This window comes from Anolis carolinensis, unplaced genomic scaffold, assembly GCF_035594765.1.
Source record: "Anolis carolinensis isolate JA03-04 unplaced genomic scaffold, rAnoCar3.1.pri scaffold_12, whole genome shotgun sequence".
NCBI lineage: Eukaryota > Metazoa > Chordata > Lepidosauria > Squamata > Dactyloidae > Anolis > Anolis carolinensis.
In genome coordinates, this window is record NW_026943823.1 from 6,646,094 (window position 1) to 6,662,683 (window position 16,590).

A 16,590-nucleotide genomic window follows, 5' to 3' on the forward strand; every position below is an offset into this window, starting at 1 on the left:
AGGCAGCAAGAACTGGAGGCAGCCCTCAGGTGTGCAGGAAATTACATGTGCTCCTTGTTCATATCCTCCTACAAGCGTAAGTAATACTGTTCCTTGTGAAACAAAGTGAGGACAAAGGAGGGAACTTGAGCAGATCACAGCCAGAGCCATACCAGAGGCAAGATCTGCAGGGAGGGGACGCGCAGGAGCACCTTCTCCGCCGGAGGAACGTAATCGGAAGAGACAAAGTACAACAGCAACCCCCAACTATTCAGCCTGCTGCGACATGTACAGCCCTGAGCTCCTGTAGTGGCAGAGAAATAAAAGTCTCCCATGATCGCGGGTGATGCGTGGATGAACATCGCCGGGTCTGTTTTAAGTGCAGAAACTCCCCAGCTAAGTTACTCAATGGGTAGGAAACACCTAACCGGATGCGGCAGCTGAGAGAGGAACCCACAGATCTGATGCAGTATTTAAAAAGCACACATTCCTGGACAAATTGTATCTTCTACAGCAGGAAACGCATAGGTAATGTGGCCGCTCTTGAGCCCATGCGTGGCCTGAAATGATAGGGAGCATGGATTCAACCTTCATGCTCCTGGCCAGCTCTAGTCAAAGGTCCCAGCCATTCCAACCCAGAAATTTGTAAATACAGTAGAGTCTCACTTATCCAACATAAACGGGCCGGCAGAAGCTTGGATAAGCGAATATCTTGGATAATAAGGAGGGATTAAGGAAAAGCCTATTAAACATCAAATTAGGTAATGATTTTTCAAATTAAGCACCAAAACATCATGTTTTACAACAAATTTGACAGAAAAAGTAGTTCAATACGCAGTAATGTTATGTAGTAATTACTGTATTTACAAACTTAGCACCAAAATATCATGATATATTGAAAACATTGACGACATAAATGGCTTGGATTATCCAGAGGCTTAGATAAGCGAGACTTGGATAAGTGAGACTCTACTGTAGTATGACACAGCAAATGAGATATTTATGCTGGATTTCATATCACAAAATCACAAGTCGAACACTTCCCAAATTATTGTTATCATTTTATTGTATGACACAGCAAACAAGAAAGATATGCGGATTATTATTATTATTACTGTATTATTATTATTAAGTTCGATTGCTTTACTATGTTTTCACATGAGATAAGCCGGTGCAGAATATGTCAGAAATGGTTAATTATTTAAATTATTGCATCATTATCCTAATTATTATTGTATTGTTTTAATTAATCCTTCAAAGCCTTGGAGCATGATGCACCTGTTACCCTTCTGCAAAAGCCTTTTTTCCAGTTTTTGCAGAAATAAAGTCGACCAACTATCGTGGGATGCGTTGCCAAAGCAAGAACAGCATGTAAGAGAGAAAAGCTTGTGCGGAAACGCACACTCAGACTGGAACATCTTCAAACGTGCCCTTTTAAAATAAAGACATCCCTGCAGAAGCCCTTTAAACCTAGGATTTAACCAGCATGCACACACGACAAGAAGGCGAGGGAAGAAATCAATTCGGAAAGACCAAACAGATTAATTAAAGAGTGAGGATTTTAAGATGCACACCACCAAGTTAAGGCAGCAATCGCACTTCTTCAAGGAGCGACGCTTTGCCGGATTAAAAACACACGGGAGGATTAAGAGTTGACATTTCAGCTCTCAGATGATTACCTCATGCTCACGACATTCATTAGGGTGAGACTGCAGCAACCGTTTGGATCACTTTTCCCTTCCTTAGCTTCCTCACCTGGCAGCCAGGTAAGTGCTTCAAAAGCTGAACCCACGGGACTCCTTTATGCCATTGGGCTCCTTGGCACATCTAGCAGTAGCCAAGGGGTCCAATGGAGTAAAGTAGTCCATGGGTTCATCTTGGCCCTGGTAACTGAAATCTCTGAAAGAGACACAACATAGAATCATAGAATCATCATAGAATAGTAGAGTTGGAAGAGACCACATGGGCCATCCAGTCCAACCCCCTGCTAAGAAGCAGGAAATCGCATTCAAAGCACCCCCGACAGATGGCCATCCAGCCTCTGCTTAAAAGCCTCCAAAGAAGGAGCCTCCACCACGGCCCCGGGGAGAGAGTTCCACTGTCAAACAGCCCTCACAGTGAGGAAGTTCTTCCTAATGTTCAGGTGGAATCTCCTTTCCTGTAGTTTGAAGCCATTGTTCCGTGTCCTAGTCTGCAGGGCAGCAGAAAACAAGCTTGCTCCCTCCTCCCTATGACTTCCCTTCACGTATTTGTACATGGCTATCATGTCTCCTCTCAGCCTTCTCTTCTGCAGGCTAAACATGCCCAGCTCTTTAAGCCGCTCCTCATAGGGCTTGTTCTCCAGACCCTTAATCATTTTAGTCGCCCTCCTCTGGACGCTTTCCAGCTTGTCAACATCTCCCTTCAACTGTGGTGCCCAAAATTGGACACAGTGTGATTCCAGGTGTGGTCATAAACATAAAGCCTCAATGGAGGACCCTCTTATTCTGAGTTTGGTCAGTAACTTGGAGCTTGAGAATGTTCCTTTGCAGGGCTATTATTATTATTATTATTATTATTATTATTATTATTATTATTATTTGTTCCCGGTCATGCGTTGCTACTAGGTATGAAGCAGCCAGGCTTTGAAGCTGCAAAGGCATTCAATGGTATTCGTTAGCCAACAATGGAGCCCCCCCAGATATGAAGCAGCCAGGCTTTGAAGCTGCAAGATCATTGCTTGGGAAGTGATGAGTATTGTGGCCAAATTTGGTGTGATTTGGCCCAGTGGTTTTGTTGCTAACTCGGTCCTAATTATGCACATCACATTTTTATATATATAGATCTATTATTCTTATTTTATTATGACACAGCAAAGAAGATAGATATGCTGGATTTCGTATCACAAAATCACAAGTCGAACACTTCCCAAATGTCTAGGACTGTGTGATGTATTTTTGGATGATGCTGCAGATCCCAGTAGGGTGGCCTTTTGCAGTTGGCAGATCATAATTTTGTCAATGTCTATTGTTTCCAAATGCCGGCTGAGATCTTTTGACACGGCACCCAGTGTGCCGATCACCACCGGGACCACCTGCACTGGTTTCTGCCAGAGTCTTTGAAGTTCAATCTTGAGGTCCTGATAGCGGCTGAGTTTTTCCTGTTGTTTTTCGTCAATGCGACTGTCACCTGGGATGGCGACATCAATGATCCAAATTTTCTATTATTATTATTATTATTATTATTATTATTATTATTATTATTATTATTATTATTAGCTGTTACTGGCCACGCATTGCCACTAGGCTTTGAAGCTGCAAGGGCATTCAATGCTATTCGTTAGCCAACAATGGAGTCCATTAGTTATGAAGCAGCCAGGCTTTGAAGCTGCAAGGCTATTCAATGGCATTCAAGCTGGCCAACAATGGACTCCACTAGGTATGAAGCAGCCAGGCTTTGAAGCTGCAAGGGCATTCAATGGTATTCAAGTTAGCCAACAATGGACTCTACTAGGTATGAAGCAGTCAGGCTTTGAAGCTGCAAGGGCATTCAATGGTATTCAAGTTAGCCAACAATGGAATCTAATAGGTATGAAGCAGCCAGGCTTTGAAGCTGCAAGATCATTCCTTGGAAAGTGATGAGTATTGTGGCCAAATTTGGTGTGATTTGGCCCAGTGGTTTTGTTGTTAACTTGGTCCTAATTATGAATATCACATTTATATATATATATATAGATGATGATGATGATGATGATGATTATTATTATTATTATTATTATTATTTACCCTATTTATACCCCACCTTTCTCACCCCGAAGGGGACTCAAGACGGCTTACATATGGCACAATTCGATGCCTTTAAACACATGTAAAATATAATCCTAAAATATTTAAAATTAAAAATTTAAGACATATAGATATTTAAACATTGCAATCAGTTAAAAACCCGCCATCCAAGAAATCGTGGTCTAAAGCCATTCCGTGGTCATTATACATATTAGACATCTATTACTGCACTGTGCAGTTATCCAAAAGCTTGATTCCAGAGCCAGGTTTTTACTTTCCTCCTGAAGGACTTATCTTATACACTTATATGATCTTAAGCTTCAATATCACCATAACAATGCCAACATTGAGATCTGGGAAATATCCAAATCTATGTATTCAAATGCAATGGATAAAAAAAGCAAGCAGTGAGTAATTTTGTAAAATCAGATTTCTGGAATGGGAGATCTATTACAGCGTTGGACCATTGTAAAGCTATCCAGGAATTCTCAGTTAACCACAGCTCCAATAAAAAAAGCTCCTTTACAAGTCTTTTACACCCCTTCTCCTCCCTCTACACTGTCTGGTAGATGTTTGGCAGGATTGGAAAGAAGGAGCGATACACAGATTTTCAGTGTCAAGTGGCAGCCATGTGCCTGCAGTACATCTATATATATATATATAATAGTCACAGTTTGACGTATTATGCTGGTTGGTTGGTTTGTACATTTGGGCCACAAAGGCTTGATGGATCTGGACCAAACTTGGAACACATGCCAGAGCATTATGAGATAGGCCCCATCAAAGCTGGAGAAGGGAGAAAGTTGGCAGGCAGACGTCTCAATGACACCCAGGCAATGCTGAATATATATATATATTAGTTCTACGATAAAGCTTAAGCCAGAAAATAATGTTTCATTTTCAGATATGAATATTTTTCATGAAACATGAACTGCTCTTTTTATTTATTTATTATCGACATTTATATCCCGTCCTTCTCACCCCGAAGGGGACTCAGGGAGGCTTACAAGTTATATATACATACATTATATCATATTATTAGTATAGCACCATATAAGCACTATATATTATTATATTGTACTATACAACTATATTGCAATATTATTTATTTATTTTATTTACAGTATTTATATTCCACCCTTCTCACTCTGAAGGGGACTCAGGGCAGATCACATTATATACATATAGGGCAAACATTCAATGCCCATATACACATAGAACCGAGACAGAGTCAGACGCAGAGGCAATTATTAGCAATATTATTATTAGCAATATTACATGTAATATAAATATACAATTATAATAGTGTATTATTATTACATTGTATTACATCATAATATTATTATCAATATTATATGTAAATACTATATATATATATATATATATACACACACACACACTAGCTGTGCCCGGCCACGCGTTGCTGTGGCGAAGTATGGTGGTATGGGAAATAAAGTATTGAGGAATTGGTGGTAGTTAAGGTAAAGGGTCCCCTGGGCTGAGTGGGTTGCTAGGAGACCAAGTGAGCGGAGCTTAGCCTTCTAACTGGCAGCAATTGGTTAAAAACAATTATTCCTCTCTCTCTAATTAGGACTTTATTTTTCTTTTCTTTTTGTTGTATCAACCTAGAGGCATGGATGAGGGGTTGTGATGTCAATTTTCGAGGTTGTGGGGTGTTTACTTTTGTTGTTTTGTCCGCTGCCGTGATGCCATCACTCTTTTTTATATATATATATATATATATATATATATATATATATATATATATATGTGAATGATTCAGGAACCCATCCCTATTCTTTCCATGTTATTTCAGCCTCTGGTACCAATACTGTTGTTAATACCCAAAGACATATGTACTTTATCAATTGCAGTATGCACACACATTGTTATTTTGCAGATCAGACCTAACCTCTTAAATGTATCTGTCCATCCAACAGCTTAGCCCTAACGCAAATAGCAATAACTTTGCCGAGGAGAAGTGACTGCTAAGATTGCTAAGCAGATAGTGTAGATTGTGAGACCATGTTGCAGTTCAGTGCCAAGATAAAGTTCAGTATCAAGACAAGGACTCGGTAAACCCCTGACGTTTCCAGTACTTCATCTTTCCTGTTATTCCTAGCATCTGGGGAACTCTTTGCCATGGATTCTTTGGTAGTAGACTACAGAAAGTGCCACTCAAATATTTTGCAATAACCACAGCTGATCCCGAAGGAGTTTTACTCCTGGCATCCTTAGATGTCAGTTTATTTGTTTTCAAAAACCTTCAACAGACTCCAATATTTCACCTTCTGCACGGCGACAGGTTGACTGATGGCAATGAAATCACCCAAAGTCTTGTCAGCAACAAAGATAGTGCAGTTCAGGACCCTGAAAGTAAGCTAAGCATTTCCCAAGAGGCAACAAAACACACAATATTGCCCTTTGCGGGAACAACACCTAAAGATACATACATACTCTGTTCAGCATCTACTTTCCCTGTCCCTGTCCATGGTGCTGATGCATATGTTCAGCAGATACTGTCCCTGTCCATGGTGCTGATGCTTAATTCATATTTCTTGCTCTATGTTTCTATACTCTCTCATTCAGTAGTTCTCAACCTGTGAATCCCCAGATGTTTTGGCCTACAACTCCAGAAATCCCAGCCAATTTACCAGCTATTAGGATTTCTCAGAGTTCAAACCAAAACATCTGGGGACTCAGGTTGAGAACCACTGCTCTACTTGATAACGGTATTTCCTACCTAAGTTACCTATCTGGCTGTGAAAAGCATGAGGTTGGGATGACAAAAGTCATATCAAGGTACCGTATATACTCGAGTATAAGCCGACTCGAATATAAGCCGAGGCACCTAATTTTACCACAAAAAAAACCTGGGAAAATATTGACTCCAGTATAAGCCGAGGGTGGCAAATTTCAGAAATAAAAATAGATCCCAATAAAATTAAATTAATTGAGGCATCAGTAGGTTAAATGTTTTTGAATATTTACATAAAACTATAATTTAAGATAAGACTGTCCAACTCTGATTAAATCATTATTCTCATCTTCTTCAATGTAAATGTGCTTATGTATCCTTTTCATAATAATAGAGTAAAATAATAAATGTAATCAGGACCTTAAGACTGAACTTCAAAGACTCTGGCAGAAACCAGTGCAGGTGGTCCCGGTGGTGATGGGCACACTGGGTGCCGTGCCAAAAGATCTCAGCCAGCATTTGGAAACAATAGACATTGACAAAATTACGATCTGCCAACTGCAAAAGGCCACCCTACTGGGATCTGCACGCATCATCCAAAAATACATCACACAGACCTAGACACTTGGGAAGTGTTCGACTTGTGATTTTGTGATACGAAATCCAGCATATCTATCTTGTTTGCTGTGTCATAATAAAATAATAAATGCAGTGAAATAATAAATGTAATAATAAAGAGTAAAATAATAAATGTAATAATAATAACAATAAATACAGTGAAATAATAAATGTAATAATAAATGTAGTAAGACAATAAATGTAATAATAATAATAATAATAATAATAAATACAATGAAATAATAAGTGTAATAATAAATGGAGTAAGATAATAAATGTAATAATAATAATAATAATAATAATAATAATATATACAATGAAATAATAAGTGTAATAATAAATGGAGTAAAATAATAAATGTAATAATAATAATATCAGAGTGAAATAATAAATGTATTATTAATAATAATAAATAGAGTAAAATAATAAATGTAATGATACCAATAATAATAGAGAAAAATAATAAATGTACCATCTATACTTGGGTATAAGCCGACCTGAATATAAGTCAACCAGGACCCTCACCCGAGTATAAGCTGAGGGGGGCTTTTTCAGTCCTATTGTAGAAGCATTCCTGGGCATGCCTTCCTGAACATAAAATTTGATACAAAAAGGCAGAAATAATATGGAATGAATAGAAAACATAAAGAACAAGAGTTTCGAAAAACGTTTTATCCAAAACCAACAATATGCTCACGTGAAAGGAAATGATCAGGACAGCTAAGCACTGAATAAGTAACCAAGAACATGCTGAACTTTTTTAAGTTTTCTCCCAAAATGCATAAAGGAGTTACTTCTTCTTCCACTTTTCTTACAATTTCCATTTCAGCAGCCAAACCTATATATCTATGCTTTTTAAAGATGCTGATGGCGGTTGATGAAGTGGGCTTATCTGTTTCCCCCTTTTCTCTCTGTTTTGTTGTTCATGCATGTAATTGATTCTGGAAGAAGCTCCTGTTTATCATGCCTATTGAAGGCAGCTAGATAGAACTATGGTAATACAAGTAGAATCCTGCTCTTTCCCATCTGCAGCTTTTTTATTGCATTGCTTACTGCAGACATGTTGCAGCAACACCACCAGAAGTGTCCGTTTCCTCAACCTTCCTCTACCATTTTCCCAATGCTGATGCTGCTAAAAAAGCTTAGTATGTATATAATATATAGTATATTATATATAATATACAATCTATATATATAAAAGAGTGATGGCATCACGGCAGCGGACAAAACAACAAAAGTAAACACCCCACAACCTCGAAAATTGACATCACAACCCCTCATCCATGCCTCTAGGTTGATACAACAAAAAGAAAAGAAAAATAAAGTCCTAATTAGAGGGAGAGGAATAATTGCTTTTATCCAATTGCTGCCAGTTAGAAGGCTAAGCTCCTCCAACTTGGTCTCCAAGCAACCCAATAAAAAATAATAAAAAACACTAAAAATTGATACAATAAAATACTATAATAACAGAAAATAACTAAAAATAATACAAGAAAATAATAAAATATAATAAATAAAAATATAACTTACAATAAAATTAATAAAAAATGCAAATAACGTCAAATAAAAACTACACAACAATTTTTAACCAATACCACCACCACTTTGCCACAGCAACGCGTGGCCGGGCACAGCTAGTGATATATAATAATATAATATATATACATATAAAAGGAGCCCCCAGTGGTGTAGCAGATTAAACCGCTGAGCTGAACTTGCTGACCGAAAGGTCAGCGGTTTAAACCTAGGGAGCGCGGTGAGCTCCCGCTGTTAGCCCCAGCTTCTGCCAACCTAGTAGTTCGAAAACATGCAAATGTGAGTAGATCGATAGCTACCGCTCCAGCAAGAAGGTAATGGCACTCCATGCAGTCATGCCGGCCACATGACCTTGGAGGTGTCTACGGACAACGCCGGTTCTTCGGCTTAGAAATGGAGATGAGCGCCAAACCCCAGAGTCAGACACGACTGGACTTAACGTCAGGGGAAAACCTTTACCATTACTATATACATATAATATTGACAATAATATTATAATGTAATACTATATACTACTAATAATAATACAATATAATAATATTAATTATGTATTATATATTATATGTAATATTACTAATATTACAGTATGATGGTATAAGTACAATATAGTAATATACAACGCTAACATTGTGCTATCGTTTTTTAATATACTGTATATACTCAAGTATAAGCCTAGTTTTCCAGCCCCTTTTTTAAGACTAAAAAAGCTCTCCTCGGCTTATACTTGAGTGAGGGTCCTGCTTGGCTTATATTTGGGTCAGCTTATACTCGAGAATATATGGTACATTTATTATTTTTCTCTATTATTATTGGTATTATTACATTTATTATTTTTCTCTATTATTGTTGCTACTATTACATTTATTTTACTCTATTTTTATTATTTTTATTAATACATTTATTATTTCACTCTGATCTTATTATTATTATTATTATTGCATGTATTATTTTACTCTATTTATTATTATTATTGTTACATGTATTATTTTACTCTGTTATTATTAAAAGGATACATAAGCACATTTACATTGAAGAAGATGAGAATAAGGATTTGATCAGAGTTGGAAGTCTTATCTTGAATTTGAACTTTATGTAAATACAGTAGAGTCTCACTTATCCAAGCCTCGCTTATCCAAGCCTCTGAATAATCCAAGCCATTTTTGTAGTCAATGATTTCAATATATCATGATATTTTGGTGCTAAATTCGTAAATACAGTAATTACAACATAACATGACTGCGTATTGAACTACTTTTTCTGTCAAATTTGTTGTTAAACATGATGTTTTGGTGTTTAATTTGTAAAATCATAACCTAATTTGATGTTTAATAGGCTTTTCCTTAATCCCTCCTTATTATCCAAGATATTCGCTTATCCAAGCTTCTGCCGGCCCGTTTAGCTTGGATAAGTGAGACTCTACTGTACATATAATATTGATAATAATATTATAATGTAATACTATATACTACTAATAAAATACAATATAATAATATTAATTATGTATTATATATTACATGTAATATTACTAATATTACAGTATGATGGTATAGTACAATATAGTAATATACAACGCTAACATTGTGCTATGGTATGTGTATGTGTGTGTGTGTGTGTGTGTGTGTATATATGTGTGTATATATATATATATATATATATATAGTGTGTACATATAATTTGTAAGTCCCATTTGGGGTGAGAACGGAGGGATATAAATGTAGTAAATAAATAAATAATGAATGAGGCTGAGAAATACCTTTCTTTCCCTGCCTGATTGGAAGCTACACTATATGTTAATTTTATCAATATTTGTATGTATGTATTTTTATCCTTTACAATTTAGCTTGTAAATCGCCTAGAGCATCTTGGATGGTGAGCAATTAATAAGTAATTAAATGATGATGATGATGATTATTATTATTATTATTATTAAACTTTATTTGTACCCCGCTAGCATCTCCCGAAGGACTCGATGCGGCTTACAAAGGCCAAGGCCTCAACACACAATATAACAATACAAAACAAAAGGCAAATTAAAAACAATTAAAACAGTATAAACAACAAGCAATAAACAATACGCTAAAACACAATAAAACTGGGCCGGGCCAGAGTAATGGGTACAAGATTAAAAGTGCTGATGTGACAGGTGATATATAAGGCTTATAGGGCAAGTGCAGAGTGCGATATACGATCTTAGTTCTAATAAAGTGCTTATGGGACTTGGTGTTGGAGATTGTGATGATAATGCCTATTGTTGCGTTTCTTATAGTCCAAATGAAAGGGAAAATTTAGGCAAGGAGATAATCAGATCTCCCGAAAGACTAGAACAAACTCCATTAATTCCGGTAAGATTTCCGAGGCATTGAGACTCGGGCAAAATAGGATGGAGAGCAAAATGTGGGTTCCTTCATTCCACAAATCGTCTGCACGAAATGAGGAACTGTAATTCACACGTTGCAAAATGTAATCAATTAATCAATGGTGAGTTAAAATGTAAAACATTTTGATCGACTGAAATAAATGTGCCTCCAGTTAACCAGGCAGCAGATATTGTTGTCGATGACGTCCTATTATTCGGAAACGAGCACTTATGTAAAAATAAAAAACGGGGTCAAAGTCTCTGCCCTCTCAGGTAGCAGCAGCCATTATTCTCAGCCAAATATCCAAGTCAAAGTACCATTTTAAATTCTGACAGGGTGAATTCATCAAAGAATGGAATACATTGCTTCTTGCCCCACCACCGAAAAAAAAACCCTGGAGCCGGTCTCCATAAGAACCTTAAGTGGCCACCACTCTCTTCTGTGAACAGGAACGGCTCTTTTCCATTTTTGCCTATTTTGACACATGCGTGTGTTTGCATGTGCCTCCAAGTCGCCTGTCAACTTATGACAACCCCATGAATTTCATAGGGTTTTCTCCGGCAAGGAATCCTCAGAGGTGGTTTTGCAAGTTCCTTACTCTGAAATATAGCCTACAGTGCCCGGCATTCGTATTCTACTGCTCCACAAATTCGTTATCTCTCCTCGTCTGCTGAGCACAAAAAAATGTTCATTTCGAACTAAGACCATGAGCTGCAATAGGATTTCCTCAGGCCTTTGGAGCCTCTAAAAAAAAACCGTTCTGTGCCCGAGCATTGGGAGTGGAATTGCAAGTGTGAATGGAGAAAATGGTCTTCGTAGACATGAAACACTTCATTTCAAGTTTAAGTGAAGGAGAAGGATGGAGAAGGAAAGGATGGAGGGCTAAGAAAGGAAAAGGGGGGAGAAAAGACAGGAAAAAAGGAAAAGTTTGAAGGGAGGAAAAGAGAAAGAAGGGATGAAAGCAAGGAGAGAGTCACCCATCCGATATGCGGACTATTTTATTTATTTATTATTTGTGTTGTTGAAGGCTTTCATGGCCGGGATCACAGGGCTGTTGTGTGTCTTTCGGGCTGTGTGGCCATGTTCCAGAAGTATTCTCTCCTGACGTTTCGCCCACATCTATGGCAGGCATGCTCAGAGGTTGTGAGGTATGGAGAAACTAAGCAAGGAAGGTTTATATATATATCTGTGTAGAGTCCAGGGTGTGGCAAGAGTCCTTTGTCACTGGGAAGCCAGCATTCATGTTTCAGTTAATCACCCTAATTAGCATTGGAAAGGTTTTTGTCTCTTGCCTGGGGGCATCCTTTGTTAGTCATTAGCTGTGCTCTGCCCTCATTGTGTTGGTTCCCATCCACTGTTTTGATTTTAGAGTTTTTTAATACTGGTAGCCAGATTTTGTTCATTTTCATGGTTTCTTCCTTTCTGTTGAAGTTGTCCACATGCTTGTGGATTTCAATGGCTTCTCTGTGTAGTCTGACATGATAGTTGTTGGAATGGTCCAGCATTTCTGTGTTCTCAAATAATATACTGTTGAAATCCACAATCCATTGAAATTTCACCCACATCTATGACACGCATCCTCAGAGGTTGTGAGGTCTGTTCGAAACTAGGCAAGTGGATTTTATATATATGTGGAATAATGTCCAGAGTGGGAGAAATGACTCTTGTTTGTTTGAGGCAAATATGAATGTTGCAATTAATCACCTTGATTAGCATTGAATAGCCTTGCAGCTTCAAAGCCAACATAAACGGGCCGGCAGAACATTGGATAATTGAATATGTTGGATAATAAGGAGGGACTAAGGAAAAGCCTATTAAACATCAAATTAGGTTATGATTTTACAAATTAAGCACCAAAACATCATGTTTAACAACAAATTTGACCAGAATAACAGTTCAATACACAGCAATGCTACGTAGTAATTACTGTATTTACAAATTTAGTACCAAAACATCACAATGTATTTAAAACATTGACTACAAAAACATCGACTACTAAAAAGCAATCTGCGTTGGATAATCCAGAATGTTGGATAAATGAATGTTGGATAAGTGAGACTCTGTGGCGCAGGCTGGTTAGCAGCCAGCTGCAATAAATCACTCTATCATGAGTTCAAGGCCATCCCGTGTCGGGATGAGCACCCAACAATTAAAATAAAATAAATAGCCCCTGCTCGTTGCTGACCTAAGCAACCCGAAAGATAGTTGCATCTATCAAGCAGGAAATTTAGGTACCACTTATATGTGGGGAGGCTAATTTACAACACCATAAAAATCATCCAGCTGCCGTTGGAATGAGGAAGTTGTCGTCGCAGTGGATGATGAAGCAGCTGCTCCCCTTGTGGCCGGAATCAAGCATACCCTCAGGAAGCTGGAAGCTGGAGAAGGTTTAAATTGCCTCTGCGTCTGTCTCTGTTCTATGTTATATGGCACTAGCTGTGCCCGGCCACGCGTTGCTGTGGCAAGTATGGTGGTATGGGAAATAAAGTATTGAGGAATTGGTGGTAGTTAAGGTAAAGGGTAAAGGTTTTCCCCTGACATTAAGTCCATTATAAATGGGTTATATAGTTGTGTGGAAGGGCCTTGAGTCTACACTGCCATATAATCCAGTTAAAATCAGATAATCTGTATTTTATAGGCAGTGGGGAAGAGGCCTAAGTGAGGCCTAACTCGGCCTGTCACCTGGGCTGAGTGGGTTGCTAGGAGACCAAGTGGGCGGAGCTTAGCCTTCTAACTGGCAGCAATTGGATAAAAACAATTATTCCTCTCCCTCTAATTAGGACTTTATTTTTCTTTTCTTTTTGTTGTATGAACATAGAGGCATGGATGAGGGGTTGTGCTGCCAAGTTTAGTGTTTCTGGGATGTGTAGTTTTGTTGTTTTGTCCTAGGCCGAAATTTCATTACCCTTATATATATATAGATTGAATGTTTGCCTTATATGTGTACAATGTGAGTCACCTTCGGGGTGAGAAGGGCGGAAAATAAATACAATAAATAAATAAATACTGTATTTCTATATAAGGCAGTTCCAAATGAAAAGCCTCCTTTTTATGTTGCAAAGGGAGTAACGCAGCTGCTTCTTTGAAAACTACTATAATAATTGTTATACCATCCTGAAAAGGCCACTATCGAACAAGCACAGCAGTAGTTAAAAATAAACACACCACCTTGGAATTACCAGCCACTATATATAGATTAAGTAAGTTGTGTAATGGCTCTGAGAAAACACACTCCTCTGTTTCAGGTAGCTGCAGAAAACCACTTTAGAACAGATTAATAATCGCACTCAATGAAATTGTAATGTTTACAGTTTGCGTATTAAGACCGGTTTAACAGGGTGACAGGCCTAAGTAATCATTTCCAATGAAACCGTAATGTATACCATTAATCTAAAAAGATTGCTCTAATAGACTCTAAGGGTAATCTACATTTAGGCACTAAAAATATGAGAACAGAAATAGGTAGATGCCGCTGATTGCTTAACAAGAAATATTAAGGCACGTTCTCAGAGAAGTGGCTAAACAACATCCGAATTACCCATATTCAGGGAATTCATTTGGTCACATTATAAAGTCAACAACCTTAATTCACACTTTCTGGACAAAGGCGCATTAATCCTTCACTTGTCAAGCATCCCTGGGTTTTTTATTTTTTTCATATGGTTCTTACCTACAAAATCCTAACAAGGAGTACAGTAGAGTCTCACTTATCCAACACTCGCTTATCCAACGTTCTGGATTATCCTACACATTTTTGTAGTCAATGTTTTCAATACATCATGATATTTTGGTGCTAAATGCGTAAATACAGTAATTACTACATAGCATTACCGTGTATTGAACTACTTTTTCTGTCAAATTTGTTGTATAACATATCTTTTGGTGCTTAATTTGTAAAATCATAACCCAATTTGATGTTTAATAGGCTTTTCCTTAATCTCTCCTTATTATCCAACATATTCACTTATCCAACGTTCTGCCGGCCCGTTTACGTTGGATAAGCGAGACTCTACTGTATATACAAAAGGTTTACATTGAAATGCATACAAAATAGTTTTTATTATAATCTTTATTAAAGTTTTTTCATTACATTAATAAAATTAAGTAAAAATATATAGATAGATTTATAGATATGAACAAGATAAGAAAAAGAAATAATAGAGTAGCGAGGAAAAAAAATCCTAAATCGTATTGTATATATATATATATATACAGGATAGTATTTACAAAGTAATTATTGTATTTTAAAATAAACGAATAACTAGTTCTCACTATAATACTACAGTAGAGTCTCACTTATCCAACGTAAACGGGCCGGCAGAACGTTGGATAAGTGAATATGTTGGATAATAAGGAGAGATTAAGGAAAAGCCTATTAAACATCAAATTAGGTTATGAATTTACAAATTAAGCACCAAAGCATCATGTTATACAACAAATTTGACAGAAAAAGTAGTTCAATACACGGTAATGTTATGTTATAATTACTGTATTTACAAATTTAGCACCAAAATATCACAATATATTGAAAACATTGACTACAAAAATATGTTGGATAATCCAGAACGTTGGATAAGCGAGTGTTGGATCAGTGAGACTCTACTGTATTTAAATAAATAATTGCTTATCAGGATTTAGTAATCGCTTAAATAGAAAAGAAAAGAAAAGAAAAGTAAAAGTAAAAGAATTATAGAAGATGTAGTAAAAAAGATGCTTTGTTTTTTACTTCAGGAGGTCTTATTCTTTTCTTTCTTTTTTATAACATTATATATATGTGTGTGTGTGTGTGTGTGTAATGTTTGTTTTATTATGGAATAAACAACCAAACTACTGAACCAAATCACACCAAATTCGGCCACAAAAGACATAGTCATCCAAAATATGTCTTTCAATAAAAACATAAAAAGTCCAAATTAGAGGAAGAAGAAGAACTGTTTTTCCCCTTGCTGCCATTTAGCAGGGTAAGCTCCGCCCACTTTATCTCCTAGCAACTCACTCAGCCATTTAATGGCGCCCAGGGCCTCTTCACTCAGGCCTCTTCCACACTGCCTATAAAATACAGATTATCTGATTTGAACTGGATTATATGGCAGTGTAGACTCAAGGCCCTTCCACACACCTATTTAAGCCTGAATGCCAAGGCAGGATAATCTGCTTTGAACTGGATTATCTTGAGTCCACACTGCCATATAATCCAGTTCAGTGTGGATTTTATACAGTTGTGTAGAAGGGGCCTCATATAATCCAATTCCAAGCAGATAATATAAGGTTATAAATATAATATATAATAATTACTGTGGTATAATAATAGAACAATATGATCTCTAAAATCAGGACAGTAAATGAAGAACAACACTCTGAAAACAGGGAAGTTGGGAATTCCAGAAAGGCAACAATCAGGGCCAGCGAACACTTCCCAACAAAGGATTCCTTCAGGCAAGAAGCAGCAAAGCCACTAAATGCTAACCAAGGTAACTAATTGCAGCATTCATACTTGCTGCACCGAGACTATTCATTGCTATTCAACCTGGCCAACCAAGAATTCCACAAGGTAGAAAGTGGCCAGGCTTGCAAGCAGCAAGGCTATTCAGTGCTGTTCAACCTGGCCAAACAAGATTTCCCCTAGATAGAAAACCTT

The 16,590-nt window shown here is 37.3% G+C and overlaps 1 protein-coding gene across 5 annotated transcripts in view; it reads right to left on the reverse strand.

The window, feature by feature from the left end:
- Window positions 1–16,590, reverse strand: part of pcdh19 (protocadherin 19) — a 420,594-nt gene that overhangs the window by 282,730 nt on the left and 121,274 nt on the right. The gene's annotated exons all lie outside the window — the stretch shown is intronic.